The following is a 7,726-nucleotide window of genomic DNA, read 5'->3' as shown; positions in this document are numbered from 1 at the left end:
TCTGACCCAGGCCGCTCAGGGACCCAGGGCTGCGGAGCTTCTCCCTGCAGCATCTCCTCCCGACCTGGTCTCCCCACCCTCAGGCACACCGCTGCCTAAGGCCTCTTCTGCCCAGAGGACAGCCAGGGTGTGCCTTTACCTGTTGGTGCCATGAGTCCAGCCAGTGCACAGAATTTCCCAGCAGGGCACAGCTGGCATTCAGAGATGCTTGTCAGCCCCTTCCGAGGGCCGTATGTGCCCACTGGACAGCTGTAGCGTGTGGCCTTGGCTGTGCCCAGGGGGCAGTAATAACCTCGAGGACAAGGGTGTATGCTGAAGTCCTGGACAGGGCCGGCACTGGGGTCACAGTAATAACCTGGCCAGGAGTGAGGGACGCTAAGGAACGCAGGCTGCCCTTCCTGAAACTCTGCATACTAGCGGTGTCTCCTGCCACAAGGGCCCTCTGAGGCCGTGCCATGGGGCCCAGAAAGCTGCCCCTTGGGCCCTCAACCCTGGGCATGCCCCCTTTTCCCACACCCCAGGCCTTCCCTCCCTCTCACCTGCTGGGCACTGCCCACTGGGGGCCCGGAGACCGGCCTCCTTGCAGTAGAAGCCTGGCGGGCAGGCCTGGCACGCAGAGGGCAATGTCTGCTCGGGGAAGCTGGAGAAGGTGCCAGGGGGACAGGACGTGGGCCTGTGCGACCCTGCAGCTGAGGGCACAGGGAGGCAACAGGTCTAGGGAGCAGAGACTCCTCGTGGGCAGCATCTGCCCCAGCCTCAGAGAGCTGTGTGGCCCCTGAGACCCACAGCCCTGGAGGACTCAGCTCTGCCCAGCCCCTCTGCCAACCCTGCTCCCTGGCCCTCTGCAGGCCCTTCACCTGGAGCTGGAGAAGCATCACCAGACCACTGGGAGCTGATGAGCCTCCAGGGTTGACCAGGCCACTGTCAGCAGCTCTCAGCATGGCAAATGCCCGGAGTATTCTTTAACCACGCCCTCTGCAAGCCTTCTTGCCTTGGGCCTGACTACCAGTGGGCACCAACCCTCCCTCTGGCTTCCTCCCACCTGCCCAAGGGCCCAGGTGCAAACCAGAGGACCCAGGTGTGTCTGTGGCCCTGGGACAGGAGGGTGAGTAGGGCTGAGAGCGGGCCCTAAGGAAACACTCACGGCAGAAGGATCCTGGGGGACAAGGGGCTCCTGTCACCCCATCCTCTGGAAATGGGGACACTGCACCTTCTGCACAGAAGTAGCCGGCCCGGCAGGGCCCGCTGGGCGAGGAGAGGCCTGGAGGTGGGGGGGTTGGCTCAGGTGCCGAGTAGACCCATTAGGAAAGACTGTGGCTGTGGAACAGACTGGGCTCCCTGTGGGCACCAGTGGGGCATGGCTGGAGTTCTAAGCTGGGACTGAGAGTCACACTAGTGGCTGAGCCTCTGCTGAGCCCTGTGCTGACACCACCCCGAGCCTCTGCGGAGCCCCGTGCTGAGCGTTGCAGCTCCTCCTGCACAGCCCTGTGACATGGGCACTCCTCTCGTTCACGGAGAGCCTCAGGGCATCCTCAGAGAGCTCTACAGCCCCTGAGGGGAGCTGAAAGCCTCCCAGGGCAGGGTGCCTCTAGTGCGCGTCGGGGTCCTCAGTGACCAGCAGAGTCCACTGGGATGTGTGGGTGCTCAGGTACAGGGAGCGGGGAGGGGATAAGCAAGGTGCCACCAAGCCCGGTCCTCTGCAGAGAGATCGGCTGACCTGGCCACTCCCCCCCTTGCTGTTCTGTGGTGGCTGGCCTGTGTTCATCCAACAGTGACAGCCACCGTGACAGTTCAAGCTGCGCAATCCTGCCAGGAAGGCTGCCAGACACGCCACCCACGGGGCAGGTCAGCCAGCGATTCTCATTTTATAGAGGAAGATCCTGGTTACGTGCCCGCACTCACATAGTTTCTCCCACAGCCTTGGCCACGGCCTGGCCACGGTGCAAGAGGTCCTTACCAGAGGTGCCACAGAAAGAGCCCGGCGGGCAGGGCGTGGGCTCTGGGCTGCCCTCGGGACAGTAGGAGCCGGCAGGGCACTTCCCCCCAGTGGCCGTGGCTGGGCACAGGCAGTTGGCGCTGGTGTAGTTGTCCAAATGGAAGGGGCGGGCGGTCCATGCCGCCGACACGCAGAACCAGCCTGGGGTGGACGCCAGCAGGGAGGGGTGGGCAGTGGTCTGAGGGAGGCAAAAGCCGAGCTCACCAGGCTGCAGGCCCACCCCTCCCAGTTGCTGCTTCAGGACATAGTCCTGGTGACCCCAGGTCCAGGAGCAGAAATGGCAGCGTGGAGACGAGTAGGGGCTTCCTAGGGCGATGCAGGAGACTCACCTGCATCACAAGGCCCAGAGGCCCGGGTCAGATTCTCCTGGCCGCAGTAGTGGCCTGGGGGGCAGGGCAGGCAGCTGTCCAGGCTCTGGGTCAGTGGGTCTTACTGAAGAGGCACAATCACAGGGCGTGTAGCCCCAAGGGCAGGGGAACTGGGTGGCATACTTTGTGCCCGAGAAGCAAAGTTTCGAGTGGAGGAGGCCCCTTGCTGGTTCCTGAAGGCGCCTTCCTTCTCAGGGGCTGGGGCGGGGAAGGCGCGGCGCAGCTGGCCTCTCCCTGTGCCCTCCTGCAGGGCTGGGCCTTGGCAGACTCCCCAGCCCAGCCACAGGAGCCGCCACCTCACCGGTCACTTACACCTGGCTTCCTGGGATGGAGAATTCCGATCCCAGGTTGTGTGGCCCTGGGCCTGGGCTCCACAAAACCTCAGAATATGCACCCACAACTCACCTTCCCGGTGGCAACTTTACTGTAAGGCACAGGGCCCAAACTGCATGTATTGCTAAAGTAATTTTAAACCTTTATTTTCTGGCCAACATGGATAAGCTATGGAACACGATATACCACTCTGACCCATTTTAAAGATAACACAGACTTGGATGAAACCTGGGCCCATGGCCAGCTGCTTTGGGCTTCGCCCCTGCGAGGGCCACTCAATCCCAGGCCTTCAGGAGGGTGGTGGGAAAGCCCCGGAAGCAGAGGACAGGCCTGTGCCCTGTGTGCCCATCGGTTGCCACAGCAGTTTGCAGAGCTGCAAGCCCCAAGTCCCCAGCTGAGCCTAGAGCGCCCCAAACTGGCTGAACTTGTCCTCTGACTCAGCCTTGGGGAGCTGGGGCCCAGGCACTCACCTCTGGGGCAGTAGAAGCCAGCAGGACAGGGGTGCTTGTTGTAGTGAGTGACGTTCTCAGGACAGTAGTAGCCGGCAGGGCAGGGGACACAGGAGGCTTGGCCAGTCAGGTAGCTGTAGGAGCCTGCAGGGCAGGGCTGCGGGAGGCTGGTCCCCCAGGGGCAGAAGTGGCCTCGGGGACAAGGGCCCCCCTGCTCTGCGTGGCCTGAGGGAGGAAGGAGGCTGAGTGAGGAGTGCGGGGCCCAGTCACAGCAGAGGGTGCCTTGGAAGATGCATATTCTGCGCCTGACCAGCGCTTTGCCACCGGGACCAAATGTGGACTTGAGTTTGGGTCAGAAGTTTTAGGGTTTTAGAGAGAAATAACTCCTCTAGCTAACATTTCTGTGGCATCTTACAGATCAAAAAACACGTGTTTTACACACATATTGTGTTATTTGAGCCTCTGAAAATCCCTCTTTGGTAGGTGGGCAGGAGCGATGGTGGGTTTTACTGAGGCTCACGTCCTGGTATGTTAATGGACGTGCCAGAGTCACCGCACGCCCTGCCCTGGCTCAGAGCTGGCTTTTCTGATGTCTCTCCTGGTGCACTTTCTAGAACACGCCCTGTGATTGTGCCTCTTCAGTAAGACAGAGTGAGAGGTGTTTTCACATTTAGTTGTACGAAACTGGGCCTACGGCTCTGTCTTGGGTCCACTGTCCTGGCTCAGAAGCCTGAGCTGGGGACTTGGCCCTGGCTCTCTGGCTTCTGGCCAGGAGTGGGACTTTCACCCAGATGTCTTCTGAACAATGGAAGCATCCTTAGGGAAGAAGGACTCGAGAGCCCTGGCCCAGGTTGCTGCCCTGCCTGCCCTGTCAGAGGTTTCTGAGGAGCCTGCCCTGGAGATGGCCACTCAAGGAGTGTCCTTGAGGAGATGGTCAGTGGCCACTAGAGCAGGACAGACTTCCTGGACGCCCTCTGCCTCACCTGTGCCTCACCTGGCACGTGGAGCGTCTGCCCTGGGAGCCTCAGCCTTGGACCCCACCTCCCCACAAGGTGCTGTCTCTACCCCCAGGCTCTGGAGTCCGTGCTCAGCTCATCCTGTGGGTGGCCCACAGGGCATCACTTTGGCACCCCCTGATTGGAAGCCTCCGCCCCTGCCCTGTGCCCACATCCTGGCAAATCTGCTGCTGATTTAGTCGGTCTGGGTGGGCCTGAGGTGGGTTTGGAGGCTGCAGGGGTGACCTCGGGCAAGAGGCCTTGATCCGGCTGCCCAGGGATGGCAGCCAGGCCCCCATACACACTGGCCGGAGGGTTTCCAGCCCTGTCACACACGTCCCCTCTGTCCTCAAACCACCCAGCACCCAGTCACTGCCCAGACATCAGTGCCCCCCGCCTCAGGGCATTGGCCAGTGGAAGGCCCACTCCCCACCCGAGGGACTCTCTACCTGTCGGGGTTGGGGAGGAGACGCCTCCCAGACAGAAGTAGCCGGGGGAGCAGGGGCCGGAGGGAGTGGCCAGGCCAGAGGCCCCGCAGAAGTGGCCGGGGTGGCAGGACAGGCACTCAGAGGCCGCAGAGAGAAACGTCCTGTGGAGATACAAAGAAACTGGGAGACACGCCAGGGAGCAGTGCTGGCAGGGAGAAGGTGGGGGTCTGGGGACAGGAGTCTCTGTAAGTGGATGCGGCCTCGTCCTGGCAGGGACAGACTGGGGGCTTGCCTTTTCATCCCTCCTGTCTCCCTCTCTCTCTCTCCGTCTCTCTTTCTCCCCCTCTCCCTCTCCCCTTCTGACACTGCCCCTGGTTACAGTTGTTCTTTTCCGTCTGAATCCCCAATTCAAGCTCAGACTGTCCAGGACAGCAGCCCTCTGGCATCTGACTGCGACAATCAGAACATCCTGCAGCCCTTCCGCCATCAGCTCCACAGCTGACCTGGCACTCGGGTATCCTCTCTTGGGGGCTGGGAGGGTTCTAAAGACAGGGAGATGTGTCTGGTCTCCAATGAGACACGGGCAGATGCACAGATTCTTAATGGCTTTGCTTCCTCGGGCATGACGTGCTCTCAAGCCCCCAGAGCCCACGTGGCCTGCCCTCATCTGGCCACCGCCTCACCCCCCTCCCAGGCCAGGTGGACGCCTTGCTCTCTGAGGCTCATGCTGCCCAGCGCTGGGGGAAGATGCTGGTCAGGTGGTCAGTGGGAAGGAGGACCAGGAGGAAGCCAGCTCTGGGCTCAGCCCTGACCTGGGCAGCGGCACTCACCCATCTGAGAAGGTGCCCACAGAGCAGGGGAGGGGCACCCCTGTGCCCACTGGACAGAAGTGGCCTGGAGGGCAGGGCCCCCCTGCAGTCACATGGATGTCTCCGTCCAAGTGGGTAACCTTGGCTCCTGCCCAAGGTCAGAAGCAGGTGAGACCATAGGGCAGCCCTTCTCTGGTTCCCAGCAGGGGCTTGGCCACCCCATCTCCGGCACCTCTGCAGGCCGACATTCCCCAGAATAAGGGGGCAGCGCTTGCAGGCTGGAGTCGCAGCACCTGCCATGGCCAAGGCAGCTCTCAAGCCCAGGGTCCTGGCCCTCACCTACGCGGGCTAGCAGTGGGTCCTGAGATGTGTCCCCTTCTGAATTATCTATCTAACAATCTCGGCTGGACCCTGCTTAGGAGCCCAAAGATGGGGAGAGAGTCGGGGGTGCCAGGACTTACCTATCCTGGGGAAAGGTGGCCTGGTGCCTTCAGCTCCACCCTAGCCCCAAAGAGCAGAGCTGGCGGCTCCAGATCTCGCCTGGGGAGGGAGCAGTGTGGAGTGGCCATGTGCTGGGCCTGTAGACATTTGTTCTGGAAACCTCTTCCCATCTTGGCTAAGCCTCCTGTTTTCATTGGCACGTTCATTATGTCCTCCCTTATGGGTTGCTCAAACCCTTTTGGAATGAGATGGGGCTAATTATAATGAACTCTAAGGAGAAGGGCCCCTTGAATTTCTATGGGAAGAATAAAGAAAGAGCAGTGTGTGGTCCTGTTTCTGTGACTGTCCCCAATGCCAGGAGTTTGTCTGTGTAAGGACGTGTCTGAAGTATGTGTGATGTGTGGCAGACCACACATCACACGCCCCGCATGAGCAGCCAAGGGTGCAGAAGGAAGAGGAAGGCACGTTAAAGCATTGGTGGCCTTACAGCATGCAGGAACATCATCTCCACAACTCCACTGACACTGAGGTGGCATAGGAGGGTGACAAGTTGCCTCACATCATGAGCTGTCTGGGGTTAGAAAGGGCGGGGCTGGGGCCAGGGCTGGGGGTGGTTGTATCAGCCTGCCCACTCTCAGTGTCCCCAGACCCTGTCCTGGAGCTACTGCCTGTGAAGCCAGAGTGCCACCTGGCAGGAACCACCCAGTGGGCATTGGTCACACAACACAGTCCTCAGAGCCCTACACATGGGCTCTGTACCAGCCTCAGACACAGAGGCCAGCACCAGGTGGCACGTCGGTCACAGTGGGACCAGCCGGGGCTGAAGGCTAGGTCTGCCACTAACAGGCCTCGGGGACACAGGTCCAGGCCAAGTCTCATCGCTGGAGGAAGGGCATGTGGGAGGTCCTGCTCCATAAGGCTCCTCCAGCCGAGCGTCCTGGGACCATGACCTTGTCATGATCCTTCTTGCTTAGCTCAGCACTTAGCTTCCCCAGGCAAAAAGGTCTCCTGGTGCTGACCTGATCTTTTGGGCAGCGTGGAAGCCCTGGCCAGATGGCAGAGATGGCATTTCCTGTGTTTCAGAGACCCCACAGAGGTGCATCCTACATCTCCCTGTGATGCCCTTGACTCCTGCTCACCTGCCCCACCGGAGGGGCCACCACCAGATCCATGCCCACCCTGTCCCCTCTGAGAGGCTCCTCTCCTTCTCAGCCTCTGGCAGGGCAAGTGTTTCTTTACTGCCTTTCCCAAGCTCGGTCTTGTTTAATTTCTGCCTCAGTTCTGTCGGGGGAAACTCTCAGAGTTCCTGTGTTAAGTGGTTTCCCACAGTTAGGAAGTGGGTTCTTCCCCATCCAAAGGCCTTGTCCTCAACTGTAGCTCACAGGCCCCCAGGCCTTGGGCCAGCAGAAGACGTTTCCAGGGAGCGCCTACTCCTCAGGCTCCAGGACACAGCCTTGGCCTTTCTCCCCAGAAGGGACCACCCTGGCCTCTTTCCCTTACCTGCAGGACATGGCAGGTAGCCGCAGGCCTGGCTATGGCCCTGCGAGGGACTGGATGTGCCCGGAGGGCAGGGCATGGGGAGGTGGTCAGTGCCCAGGGGGGCAGTAAAGACCTGGGGGCCAGATCCTCCCCTGGTGGGTCTCTTGGCCTGGAAAAAATGGCTCCTGTCATCCCAAGGCCACCCCCATCCAGACTCCTGGGTTTCCATAGCAATTCTGCTCTGCTTTCTGAGATGGCCAAGTACCTGTGCTGCCAAGGAACCCTTGTCTCCCCAGAGCCTGCCGAGGGGTCTCGGTTTCCGTGCCCCTCCCGGGCAGTGAAATCCTGGAGGCAGAGGAAGCACGAGGCTGCCTGCTCTGCGGGGTGGCGCCCGGCTCCTGCCTTCCCATGGCTGTGATGGGATCAGG

The sequence above is a fragment of the Propithecus coquereli genome, unplaced genomic scaffold (genome assembly GCF_000956105.1).
Source record: "Propithecus coquereli isolate 6110/MARCELLA unplaced genomic scaffold, Pcoq_1.0 Scaffold411, whole genome shotgun sequence".
NCBI lineage: Eukaryota > Metazoa > Chordata > Mammalia > Primates > Indriidae > Propithecus > Propithecus coquereli.
Note: the sequence above shows the minus strand (reverse complement) of the source record.